Here is a 13,972-nt window from a genome sequence, read left to right as displayed (position 1 = left end):
CCCCGGGGCCGTCCTGGAATGTAATGTATGCACAGACTAATTTATGATGCGATGACTAATTTCCATGTCTTGTGCTTAGAGTAGCCTGGCTAATTACAGGGAAACGTTTTTCTTAACTTTGGTAATTACGTTCTGTGCCTGCGCCCGGCGCTCAGCGAATGAGCGAGGGCGCATCGCGGTCCCGGGAGCCAGCCGAGCCCTGGCGAGCGGGGAGCGGGCGCCCGCGCTGCGGGGCTGGCATCCCTGATCAGAAGCCTCGGCAGCTTTGACCAGCGCCCACAGGCTGCATCGGAAGCATCTGGAGAGATATTTGTTGGAACGCCCCGTAATTAGATGGACTGGCTTAATTAGGAGAACTTTGCGAGCAGAGGGAAGCCGGAGGGTCTGCGCGGGGATCTGAAGGTTGGCAGCCTCCCCCTGGGAGGCCGTAGCACAAAGCTCTGCCCGCTGTGAGCGCCCTCGGGGGGCGTCGGGGCTCCAAAGCGGCCCCGTGGGCTCTGAGCATTCAGGGCGGTAGTACAGAGACCCGCCCCCACCCGCTGCAGCAGCCTCGCCTGAACCACCGCAGTCACGCTCGTCTGGTCCCCTCCAGCCCCGCTCCAGCTCTGATAAGGCACACAGGAGGAAAACCTCAGACGTGGTCACCCGGTGGAAACTGGCGCTGGGAGGCATTTCTGGAGACCGGGAGGAGGCTGGGGACGGTGGACCACGCACGGTGTTGCTCTCATTCGAGGGCCCCTCCCCCAGCACATAATTCAAGCATCCCGAGCCAGCACTGAGCTCTGTAGGAACCAAGGTCTTCATTGTTCAATCCTATCAGTCAGAGCTTTCAAGTGAACTTGGAAGCACTGGCCCTGTTCACTAGAATTAGGCTGCCCGGGATGGCAGAGGGATGACAGGAGGCTGGGTCTTGGGACCACACACATCTGGGAGGCACCTCCCCAGCACCAGAGGGAACCTTTCCATCCTCAGGACCACAGAGGGCAGAGGAGAAAGGAGGGGTAACGGTCACCAGGGCGGCACTTGTTTGCTCACTGTCCTCCCCGTTGGGAGACATCTCACCTTTCTCCCACACAGAGGATAAGATGTATGCGAGTGTGTGTGTGTGTGTGTGTGTGTGTGTGTGTGTGTGTGTGTGTAGTAGCTCAGTGATGTTTGCTTTCTGGGACATTAAGGCTATTTATTTTTTGACATATGATCAGAAAACATGAGAAGATTCCAATAATCTGTTTCCACTTGAAAAAATTAAAACGGTTCTCTCTGCTTTATAGAGAGAGGAGGTGATTCAAGCATCCAACCATTCAAGATATCGAAAATGATATCTTGAATATATCTAAATATCTCATTAGATACAAACATTTGGTGAAATGTGCCTCACGTCACTCATGATATCAATTTTAAATCCAGCCAAGCAGGTAACTTGACTCAAGACAGGCCAGGCTGAGGGTGTGCTGCTGCTGAATTGTTAATGGACCTTTGAAAAGCTTTAAGGGACTTTATTTTGAAATTCTAAAAATGGATTTCAAAAGCCTTGGAAAAGACCTCCTTGCTGAATGGTGAAATCCACACGGGAGCTACTACTAAATTGCCTTGTAAAGTTTCAGTTCAGTTGTGTCCGACTCTTTTCGACCCCGTGGACTCTTTGCGACCCCATGGACTGCAGCACGCCAGGCTTCCCTGTCCATCACCAACTCCAGCTCCCAGTTAAAGAATTAACATTGCAGTGGACATCACCTTTGGTTACATAAAAAGAAATGAGTAAAGAGAACGGTGGAGGTATCACGCTCTTCAGCATAAAATAAGACATTTGGAGACTTCCCTGATGGTCCAGTGGTTAAGACTCCATGCTCCCAATGTATGGGGCCAGGTTCGATCCCTGATCAGGGAACTAGATCCCACACACCGCAACTAAGACTCAGCACAGCCAAATAAATTCTAAAACTAGGACATTTGTGTAGTTAATATTCCTGCCAGTAAGGTTCCCTATCCACTGAGAAAGAAGAGGCACAAACAGATCCCAAACACTGCATAGAATCAGCTCGTGCTGAGTTAGGAGGAAGGATCCCTTGCTTGGGTGTGTTTTGCTCTCAGAACAGCCCTCCCAGGGAAGAAAAAAAAAAGTCCTCCTTTCATCCATTCAAGTGAGGCTAATGTACTTGTCCATGTGATGTGGAAGAAAGGAAAGCAACAAGAAATGTAATTATTTTGACACATTCTTTTTAAAAAGGTTATTATTCCTACTTAATGCAAAGTGGTTTATACCACCATTATGAAAGGGAGCCCACGTCCTTGGTCTCTAAACTGTGAACACTTGGAGGATTCAATACCAGGCACAGAGGCCACCATTGACGGTTGCATGACACACCGCAGCGAGGGATCAGCTTGGAGCTGGGAGAAGGCAGACCTTCCCCTCTTCTTTTCAGCATTTCCTCTGAATGCTGAAATCCCTACATTTCATTCCCTTTTACAAGGAAAACCTCATTTTTACCTTATGAGAAGGCGAAAACGGTTTTTTTGGGGGAGGGCTGTCTCTCATTCATCCATCGTTTTCTCTCCTAAATAATTTAGATTTGTTCTGAAATCCCATGTCTGTGCACATGACCTGGCCTGTATCACCTCTCCACAATGAGTTCTGGAAAATTCTACCTTCGAGTCATCGTCACACCACCCAGCCCCTGGGCGCCTGTTCATCGTTGTTGTGAACAGTTCCTGGTGAGGGGGGGAAGTGTGCCCATGTCTGTCCCTGCTCCATTGTGCCTTAAAGATGGTCTAATGCCAGGAGATGGCAGAACCCCAAACCCTGCTCCCTTTGCATCCCTGCCGCAGTGATGGAGGGGGCCCAGATGTTCCAGCACAAAGTGTCATTTTCTGGAAGATCAAAGCCCCTCTGCCAACTCACAGGCCTTATCATGCTCCTTGTGGCACCCAGGGGAAGGAAAGGATCAAAGTTGTAAATAGAGGCCATATCACTGGAGGAATAATTTACATGCACAGTGGGTGGGAGTGAGTTAATACGTAAAGGTTCCTTTGAAGGGAGAAAACTTGCTGCCTTTCTAGCAAACATTGACTTTGGGAGCAGCCCCCTGAGAGGAAACCTTTCCACGGGAGGGCCCAGCTTTGCTTTGACCCTGACCAGGATGCTCTGACAGTCACACGTGTGCACAAGGGCAGACCTTAAAGGCTGCAGAGGTTTTGCAAACACACGTTTTTTCATTCACTGCCTAAGAGGCACAAGGGCTCAAACTTCGCATCGGAGTTAATAACTCCAGCCAGAAGCCTGCCTTGAAAGAATTTCAGCCTGCCCTACCTTTTCTTAACTTGAGAACTGCGTTTCCCTACTGCGTGTGCTCTCATCTCTGATAAAATTATTTGAAATTAAAGACAGACTTAAAACTCCACCAAATCAAGAGACTTGTACCAGGTGTTTTTGTGGAGTAATACTTATATTTGAAAGAAAAGTACTTTTAGGTGTGCGTGTGTATCTGGATTAAATGAGGTGCTGATATTCTACAGATAGAAATGTCCTCTCTCCCTCCAGAATGTAGGCATAAGCATTGGCTTTTGAACAGGGTCAGATTTATGTTTGTGAAAAGAAAGAAATCACAGAAAAAAGAGAGTGCATTTAGCCTTTTATTTAATGCCAAGTGTGTGGTTCTCCTAGTCTGTCTGAATTTTAGACGCTGTCATCCATTCCTATGTTTTAAATGCTTAGCTTAATTGTCATTTCCTTAAAATAATTTCAGCACTCAGCTACAAATAAGACATATTTCTTTCAGAGACCCCCTTCCTTAAATGTGCTCAGTGTACTTTCTGTATCACACGGGTCAATTTAATTCTGCTATATCTGCCCAGCTAAACAATTTCTTTTCAGTGTCTGAAGAGTGTGGTGAATGCAGCCAAGAATACCCATCTAGAGATAGAGAAGGCCTTGGACACTTTTGCTCAGAAAAAATCTTGACATCTGAAGTCTCACTCTTTATTAATCTCTCGTCAAAGAGTTAGTCAAGATTTTGGAGAAAAGTCAATGTGGTAGAAATCATTATTAATGAGTCAATAATGAGAGAGGTTAAAAATGGAAAAATGAAACATTGAAGGATGGTGACAGGGCATCCAGGTTGTAAGTAGCCCGTTTCCTGATGGTTGTGCCTCTCCACCTGTAGCCTGCTTGTCTCTGTGGCACTGGACCTGGCGAGCCACCTTTGTAGTTGATGGTTTGAGTGATCCCACACCCCCGGTCTGGAGCTCAGTATCTCTCTGTCCACACCTTGATTTCAGGCTTCTCTCTTATGAACGTGGGCCCACCACTTGTTTTCCTTGAAAGGCATGTTTGTTTTCAGTTCCCCAGAAGCACACCCTCAGAGGAATTATAAGTGCAAGTGGTTCATTTGAGGGGTGACTCCAGGAAGTGCAGGAGGAAAAGGATACAGGTGACATCAGCCTGTTGGCATTAATAAGCAGGTCATGGGTGTGGGCAACAGGGCTTCAGTCCTGCCGGTGACCTCTAGAAGGTGATATGGAGTGCAGCTCAGAGTTGTCCTACCCAAGGGGCAGGGGAGCTGGAGTGTGTATCTGCCAGCTCAGGTTTGGCATTGGTTGAGGAGCCAAGGATACCCATTTGCCTGGTAAAGATCCCCGTGAAGTCACTGACTTGCACGGGAATGGTGATTGCCCAGAAGAGATGGACTGAACACTAGCTGTTTTTTGCTACAAAAGGAGGCTGAAGTCATATGCCATGGTGCTAGTCCAGAGGCTTGGCTCCAAGTCTGATTCTGTCATTAACAGGCTGTGCCTGAAGCCTGAAGCATAAAGCCTCCTGAATTGGGTGAAACTGACCACAGGACTCCTTAGGGACAGCAAAATCCAGTAGGGGCCCATGGTGGTCTCCCTCATCCTTTGTATTGCCCTAAGGACTCCTACCAGAGCTGCCCACCACAGTGATGGTCCCAGGGCTGACTAGTGGGGCAATGTCCTGGACTTCATGTCCATCTTCTACTCTAAAGTATAATTGATTGGGTTAGAGTGGCCACCTGGTCCTAGGCAACCAATCAGAAAACTGCTTAGAAACATTTTGTGGCTTGACTTAAAAAGACAAGCTGGGCCAATAAAAATGCTTCTTTTAAGGATCTGAGCCAAGAAGCAGGGGAAATGTGCTCCTGCCAATGCAGGAGGTGCAGGAGGGTCCCCTGGAGAAGAAAATGGCAACCCGCTCCAGTATTCTTGCCTGGGAAATCCCATGGACAGAGGAGCTTGGCCAGCTTCAGTCCATGGGATTGCAAAGAGTCAGACATGACTGAGGGATGGAGCACGCACTAATATGCAGTCCCTGCAACCTTCTTCCACGTGTTTGCCTGTGGTCTGTCCCTGACCGTGTGGGTACCATCCCCAGATGTCTGAGGGCATTTGCTTGATGTATTCTGAAACAGTCACCAGGAACACAGTTACTTATTGACTCTGGTGAGAGTCAATAAGTAACTGGTTACTGTAGCTGGTTACTTTCTGCTACAAATCACACTATTGCAAGTCTTAGTGACTCCAAAGAGTGATGATATTTGTTTTGCTTGAAAATCTGCATTTTGAACAGATGTGGCGGGTCTTGTGGGCTGAATGGTGTCTCCCCCAAGTAAATTCATGTTGAAGTCTTACCTCCAGTCCTTCAAATTGGGACTGTATTTGGAGATAGGTTCTTTTCAGTGATGATTAAGTCAAAACAAGGTCATTAGGGTGGGCCCTTGTCTCATATGACTGGTGTTGTTATAAGAAGAGGAAATTTAGATGCAGATATGGACAGAGGAGGGATGGTGGGGAGGCCCAGCAGAGAAAACATCATCTTAGGCCATGGGGGGAGGCCTTTCCCTCCAGCCCTCAGAGAGAACCAACCCTGCTGTTGCCTTGATCATGGACCTCCATTCTCCAGAACTAAGAGAAAATGAATCTGTTATTTAAGCTGCCTGGCCTGTGGTACCTTGTTCTGACCACCAAGCAGACAAATAGGGGAGGAGTCACCCATCCATGCTCTAGGTGGTGTTGACTGGTATCTTGAAGCCTGGGGGCTGGATTCACCCAAGGCTCCTCACCCTTACGGCTGATGATTGATGCTGGTTGTTGGCCGGTCAGCTGTGGCTGTGGCTGTGACACTCTCACGCGGCTTCCCTGCCTCCCCAGGCTTTTTCACAACCTGGTGTCTCAGTTCTGAGAGTGCAACCAGCCAGGTGGAGGCTCCACCTTTCATGACCTAGCTCAGATGTCACTCACAGACATGTCTGCTGCATTCTTTCATTAGAAGTGAGTCATGAACCCCAGCTCATATTCCACGGAAGAAGATCTAGACTCCCTACCTTTTGGGGAGATGAGAGTCAAAACATTTGCAGACGTATTTTAGATCACATCAGACAAACCTTGTCTGAACATCCTTGTTCAGAAAAGCAACATCCTTGTCTGAACAGGGGCCTCAGCAGACCGAGTCCCCCCAGCTTGGGCTCTGAATTTGTCCTGTTGCATTCACATGAGAACAGTTTGCAGAAATGACGCAGTCAAATTGTGTGCGTTGGGGTGTCACTGTATGTGGTCAACAGAATTCATTGAATTGGACATTGCCAGACATTTAAAGCACATACCAACTGCAGAAAACACAAAAACCTCAGCACTGTCCACTCATTGAATAGAAGCTACCCCACCCTGTCCTGTTGTAAGTGTGCATTCCTATGAACTGTGGTGTTGGAGAAGACTCTTGAGAGTCCCTTGGACTGCACAGAGATTCAACCAATCCTAAAGGAAATCAGTCCTGAATATTCATTGGAAGAACTGATGCTGAAGCTGAAACTCCAATACTTTGGCCACCTGATGCGAAGAACTGACTCATTTGAAAAGACCCTGATGCTGGGAAAGATTGAAGGTGGGAAGAGAAGGGGATGACAAAGGATGAGATGGTTGGATGGCATCACCAACTTGATGGACATGCGTTTGAGCAAGCTCTGGGAGTTGGTGACAGACAGGGAAGCCTGGCATGCTGCAGTCCATGAGGGCACAGAGATATGGACACGGCTGAGCGACTGAACTGAACTTGAACTAAAGGATCGTGGGAAATGTAGCCAGAAATTGGCAGTACCCTCACCCCACCCTAGGGGACTGGTTGTTTATTTCTGCTGTCATAGCTTGATAACTAAGTTAGATAGTAGATAATAAGTAGATGTGGCATTTTATATTCAAAACGGATGACTCAGGATATTTTTACTAAGGTTCTATGCATTGAAGAAAAGTTTATGAGTAGGAGACATGTCAGGGGCAGAAGAATGGAAACTGGTTGGGCAAGGAGGCCAACTGAAAATGCCTGGGGTTTGTACAACATGCCACTGGAAGGATATCTGTTTCTGATTTCACAGCAATAGGGAAGCTTCCAGCTGCAGAAGGAAATGGGAGCTCTCTTCTCCCTCACTGGGAGTACGAGCTACGTTCCCATCATTTCTTTAGTTTTGCCCACAAGAATAGCCCAAGTTAGCCACTTGGGCTAATAGTTGAAGATTTCCCTGGGAAGGCTGTGGCTGTTTCCCTCACCAACGCAAATTCTTCTTTTCTGCAACAGGAAGACTAAAAGCTGCTGTTTCCCAAGAGAGGTCTCCTACTTAGTCATCCATCTGGGGCACCTGCTCATGCCTGCAAATCACTGGGACATCCCACTACTCTCAGCTCAGTTTAGTCGCTCAGTTGTGTCCGACTCTTTGCGACCCCATGGCCTGCAGCATGCCAGGCTTCCACTACTCTCAGGAAGCTTAAATATTAACAGGTGTGTGGCCCAGGCACTGAGGGCCACGTGGCACCTACTGTAACAGGGAGGAGACGGTAGCATGACCAGGGAAAGCATCATTAGTGGGGCACATGGTGTGTGCATGAAGCAGCCTCTTCACCATAGAGACAGGTGATTGGAAGGCCAACCTAGAGAGCCAAGAGCATCATAGGCATTCAGCTGGCTTTAGACCCATGATTTGCAGTTGCAGAAATCTCTTTCACCTGGTCCATCTGTGACCCCTCTGATCAACCTGGTACTGCTGTAGAACTGGTAGCATCTTTGTTCTCTCCCTTGTTTCAACTCCATCTAAACTAGCAAAGGGGAAAATAGAAGGAACACAATCCTTTGTCAATGAAATAGGAAACTGTCACAGCATCACACTGCAAACTATGAAATATTCCTGACTAATGTTAGGAAATCTAGATTGAGATCAGGAAGTGAGCCAGCCGTGGACACTTGCAGCCTCCACCTCTCATAACAGTTTGTGTTTCTTTAAAAGTATCTGTTAACACCAAGAAGAGCACACTCAAGGATTCTTAGAGAGTTGAGATCCATGGGCAGCCCAGGTTGGAAATGCCTTTATTTCTACCGGAAGTTATCCACTGCTTACAGCAAGGTTGGGGTGAAGGGGTAGCTGAAAGATAAATTGATATTCTGGTAGTCTATTTCTGTTGCCTGTGATCTGGAAACCGATCTGGAAACCTGATTCTATCCAAGGAAAACCCCCAGAGAGAAAGCTGGGGAGGGATGGGGATCGGACAGCCAGAATCTTATCACAACCTGGAGAGCAGATGCCCTAAAGAGCTTGCCTGAGCAATGCCAGCCCAACAACACAGACTTAAGGAAAGATGTGCCTTTAAAGTAAGGAAAGTAAATGTACAGGGAAATATACTAGAAAATAAACAGATAGTATGCTTGAGATCACTGCACAAAATGAAATGGAAAAATGAATTCTAAATAATGATTACAAATAAGATGATAGACATGGAGACAAAGGAGACCCACATACTCACAATCACTGTTTCTGAAGAAGAAAATAGGAAAATGAAACAATAGACTCAAGGATATAATAGAAAAAAAAACTTTATTAAGATAAGAAAATGTTAATAGAACAAAATGTCCCAGAATAAAGGATGTGCAGTGATCAACCCAAGATATACCCTGGGGAAGCCACTGACCTCCAAGGTAAAAGAATCATGAAGACATCCAACAATATTGAAATATGTCAATATTCAACATATATTTTGAGAACCCACCATGTGTCAGACACTGTGTTTTGAGGATTCCATGGTGAAAAAGATAATCAAATTTCCCATCCTCATGGATCTTTCCAATCTAGGCTACAGGGTGGGAGGGTTAGAAAACGGAAAATAAATAGGTAAACAAGTAGGATAGTTCATATAATCTTTTCCCCCAAATAAGACCACCTCTTCTATTTTGAATATTTGAGCTGCATAAATGTTTGAAGAGATGTCCAGGATGGTGCATACCGAATGTTGAAAATAGTGATTTCTTGGTAGAAAGGTTTGCTTTTTCTTTCTTTTTTTTTATTATTATAGATGACATGAAAATGAACATGTGCTTAAAAAGTCTAAGTGAAAACCTTATTCTGAAATTAATAAGCAGAAACAGAGTGATGAAGTCAGTTGACCTTCCACTCCCAACCTGCTTTTCCTCCTCTGCTCGTCAAGGTGGCTTGGTGTGGATGGTGGGTAATTTACACGTCTACAGACAGACTGGACTGAACTAGAGGCCAGGAGATGAGACAGGTCATCCAGTGATGTTGTAAGGATGCTGAGAAGAATATGCTTTCTTGACTGCTCTCCCAACTTTTAATTCTTGGGAAAAAGATCTTTGGGACCCAGTTCTCTGTGCCAAGGATGTGGCTAGCATTCAGGGGTTAAGAATCACAATCCAGTGATATCTCTGAGATCAGAAAACAAGTACTACCTACCTCACACCAGTCAGTAAGAAGGGCTTGAAGAAGACTTTTAATAGTTCCTTTAAAATACCATCATCTTAAATGTGCTAGGAAAACACCAAGTGTCTTGGCTTTGGAACTTGGTTTAAGGAGCCAATTTGTTGACTGCCTGCTCTGTGACAGGTACGTTATTTCATTTAATTCTCATCAGGAACATATTGCCTGGGTATATTATTTTATTTGAGGAAATGGAAGTTCGGAGAAGACAAGTAAGCTGCCCAAGATCACACAGCTATTGAGTGGCAGGATCAAGAACCTAAACTGGTCTGTCTGGGAAACTAAAATCTCTTCACTGAAGGGCTTCCAGATAAGAAAGACTCCTGCACACAGAGGTAAGAGTTTGCTAGGCATTCAAGTCCTGATTTTATGAGTCCAAACAATTTAAGAGCTACAGGAGAGGAAAGGAAACTCCTGGTTGGTGTTTCCAGCATCGCTTATAACATCAGAGGACATATCTTGTGACACAGGAGCCAATGATTGAGAGATTTCATCATGGCTTGAATCAGTTTGCTGGGAGCCAGAGGACCATGAGATAGGAAGACAGGGGCTGGCATGGTGTATCCCCAACTGTCTTTCTGCAGATTTCCAGATTCAGATGCTGAGTGGATATCCAGGTAGCATTTGTAATAATAAAAACTAGAAGCAAGACTAAGTGTGCCTTGGAGAGGGAATGGTGAAATAAGCTACAGCCATACCTATGCTGTCAGGGAAAAGAGTGATAGCAGGCCCTAGGTTCTAATGTAGAATGAGCTCTAGGGCACGTGGCTGAGTTGCTCAGTCATGTCTGACTCTTTGTGACCCTGTGGACTGTAGCCTGCCAGGCTCCTATGTCCAAGGGATTCTCCAGACAAGAATACTGGAGTGGGTTGCCTTGCTCTCCTCCAGGGGATTTTCCCGACTCAGGGATCGAACCGGAGTTTCTCATGTCTCCTGCATTGCAGGCAGATTCTTTACCACGAGTACCACCTAGGAAGCCTGATCTCCAGGACACAGGTAAATAAAAAACACCAGGTTTAAGTGGGAGGGGACATGGGTAAACCTATGGCTGATGCATGCTGATATTTGGTAGAAACCAACATAATACTGCAAAGCAATTATCCTTTGATTAAAAATAGATAAATTAAAATAAATACATAAATAAACACACCTAAAAAAACCAAGATGCAGACCAGTATGTTTTTTATGTTCTCATTTATGTGAAAAAGATGTATTAGATTCAATGATATGATAATTCAATTTTTTGTTGGGGCCTTGTGCTGCTTCTGAGGTCTAGCTGAGCTTCCGTGTTGAATCTGCCCTAGATTGAGAGACCGCATGGGCCCAAGATGACCACTCCCAGCTGAGCCACCTCCCGCCAGGTGGACCCCAGCAGACCCAGCAGTGGACAGCAGACACAGGGCCATGCCCAGACAGTGTCGAGTGCATCCAGTCCAAAGAGGCAGTCATCCGGCTGAACCCAGGCCCTACCACCATTCTTTAGAATAACAACTAAATAAATGCGTGGTGGTTGTTTTAAGCCACCATATTCTGGGATAGTTTATGGTATAGCAAGTTCCACTAAGAAAAATATTTGATACAAAACATACTAAAAAACTGACTTCTTTTTGTCTTCCCAGAAGTGATGTTTTACTTAATCCAGCCAACTCTTGAATGTCCAAATTGGTAGTAAAGAATCTGTCTGCAAAGCAGGAGACCTGGGTTCAATTTCTGGGTCAGGAAGAGCCCCTGGAGAAGGGAATGGCTACCCACTCCAGTACTCTTGCCTGGAGAATCCCATGGACAGAGGAGCCTGGTAGGTTACAGTCCATGGGGTCGCACAGAGTTGGCCATGACAGAGCAACTAACAGCGACATGATGGAAAAGCCCAACTCACAGACAGCCCCAAATCCTATTATGTGCTGATGAGGTTCTGGAGACGGTGGTGGGGATGGTTGCACAACCATGTGAATGTACTCAGTGCCACTGAGCTGTACACTTAAAAGTGGCTGAAGTGGCAAAGTTTATGTTCTGTGTATTTTACCGCATTTAAAAAACAATGAAAAGAAATGATAGCATCTGTTACTGGTTTCAACTTTGTTCTTCATCCTGGCCAGAATCAAGGGGGAAAAAAAGGGGGCCTCCTGTGGTTCTGATCTCACCCACAGCTCGTCTGCAGCCAGACGCTAATGAGCCCTGAAAGGTAACCAGGCAGGCAGCTGGGGGTGGGGGAGAGACGGGGATCTGGGTAATCAGCTTCTGGTAATGAGTCCGCCGCCCCAGGGGTCTGCGTAGGTGAGCACTTTTCTCTCTGTGCTCTTTTGATCAGCAGAGAATCCTAATCAGCAGGGCCTCGCCAAGGCTCCTCAGTGATGCGCTGTCCCCACACTCAAGAGTAATAGGTGACCGACCCTGATGCATGAATCTCTTGTTTGAAAAATAATGCACACTCGGCCTCCTTCTAAAAGAGAATTTGATGTGGTGAAAAGTCTGCTGTGTTTGTATCAGGAGCTGGTGGTTGGGCTGCTGGGAGGCTGCGGTTCTCCTGGCCTGCCGTGGAGGGCTCCTGGTCACAATGCCTGGACCGACCTGTGGCTTCCTGTGGCTCCACAGGGTGGGCAGCTCACAAGTGAGACCCCCCAGGAGTCACCTCCAACCCTGGAGGGGCAGGAGATGGGGGACAAAGACCCAAGTTCCTCGGCCCTTAGTGGGGCAGCTGGTCAAGATTCTACAAGTTCCCTTGGTGGCCCCCAGCTGCCCTTGGTGATAACCAATCCCATTGCCATACTTTCTGTTGGCTTTTCTCCCTTCCCTGTCTCCCTTACGGGGCCTCCTAGGGTCACAAATAAGGCACTGCACCCAATTTGTTGGGCTTCCTGGGTGGTACTAGTGGTTAAAGAACCCATCTGCCAATGCAGGAGACATACAGATGCGGATTCGACCCCTGAGTTGGGAAGATCCCTTAGAAAAGGGCATGGCAACCCACTCCAGTATTTTTGCCTGGAGAATCCCCATGGACAGAGGAGCCTGGTGGGCTACCGTCCACGGGGTCGCACAGAGTTGGACATGACTGAAGCGACTTAGCACACATGCACCCAGTTCCTTGTTTCAGTATCTGCTTTCTGGAGTGGGAACCCGAATGCAACAGAGTCACCACAGCTAGTATTTGTGAATGAAAAACATGTGTGCCATTAGTTAAAAGAAAAAAAAAAAAGGATGCTGCAGCCATCAAGCCATCATGTTATAGCCATCCCTGTGGTAAGCCCTGAGGAAACTCAGGATGAGAAAACTCAGAATACTGGCCCCAAGTAGCCGAGGTGCCTATCAAAGGGATAATTTCAGTAAGCCCAGACTCTTGCATCTTCTCATACATAGAAATGTGCTAAATTCCTTAACTTGATATGTTTGATTTTCCTTAATTAACAGTAATCTTTTGATGCCTTGACTAATCCTCTTTATTGTAAAAACTCCCAGGTATCCTGACTCCTCCCTTGCCTCTTTGGGGAAGTCCCTCAGAGTGATCTGACAGTCCTGTCTCCAGGATTTGAAGTCCTCAGAATGTCTGCTAAATAAAACATAACTCTCAACTTCTGTTGTTGCTGTTCAGTTGCCAAGTCATGTCCGACTCTTTGTGACCCCATGGACTGCAGCACGCCAGCCTTCCCTGTCCTTTACTATCTTCTGGAGTTTGCTTAAATTCATGTCTGCCATGCAGTCTTCTCACATCTCAACTTTAAGGTTGTACATTTCTTTAGTCAACATAGTCAATACAAATTTTAGCTTCTTAGCGAGTAAGGTTAAGAAAAACAGAAAGCCTACTCCATAACAGAACCAAGTTATCATCACAAGGTATTATAGAGACTGCCTTTTCATCATGTTGATATTGTAGGGACCGCCCACCCCTCCTCCAGGTGACTGTCTGGGAAGCCCTACCTTTCTTCCTGGAGTGAGTCACCCCAGCATTGGCCCCGTCTTGGCTCTGGAGGAGCTTAATAATGGGCATTAAGAATAGAATGGTTGATAAGGGCTCTGAGGGACCAGGTTTCCTAACAAGGATGGTGGGAGAAGTCTTGGGAGGCTCCCTCCCTGGTGGTCCCATAGGGGGATGAACAGAGATACTGTATTTCTTTCGAGTTGTCAGTGGAGCCTGCATGGACCAGGGAGGGTGTTTTAGGCAGTTTGAAAGCATATCTGAGAGTTATTTGAAGCTCTTCCTATCAGAAGGTGGCATC

Source organism: Bos mutus, chromosome 13, assembly GCF_027580195.1.
Source record: "Bos mutus isolate GX-2022 chromosome 13, NWIPB_WYAK_1.1, whole genome shotgun sequence".
In the NCBI taxonomy this organism is placed as follows: domain Eukaryota; kingdom Metazoa; phylum Chordata; class Mammalia; order Artiodactyla; family Bovidae; genus Bos; species Bos mutus.
This window is presented reverse-complemented; position numbering follows the sequence as displayed.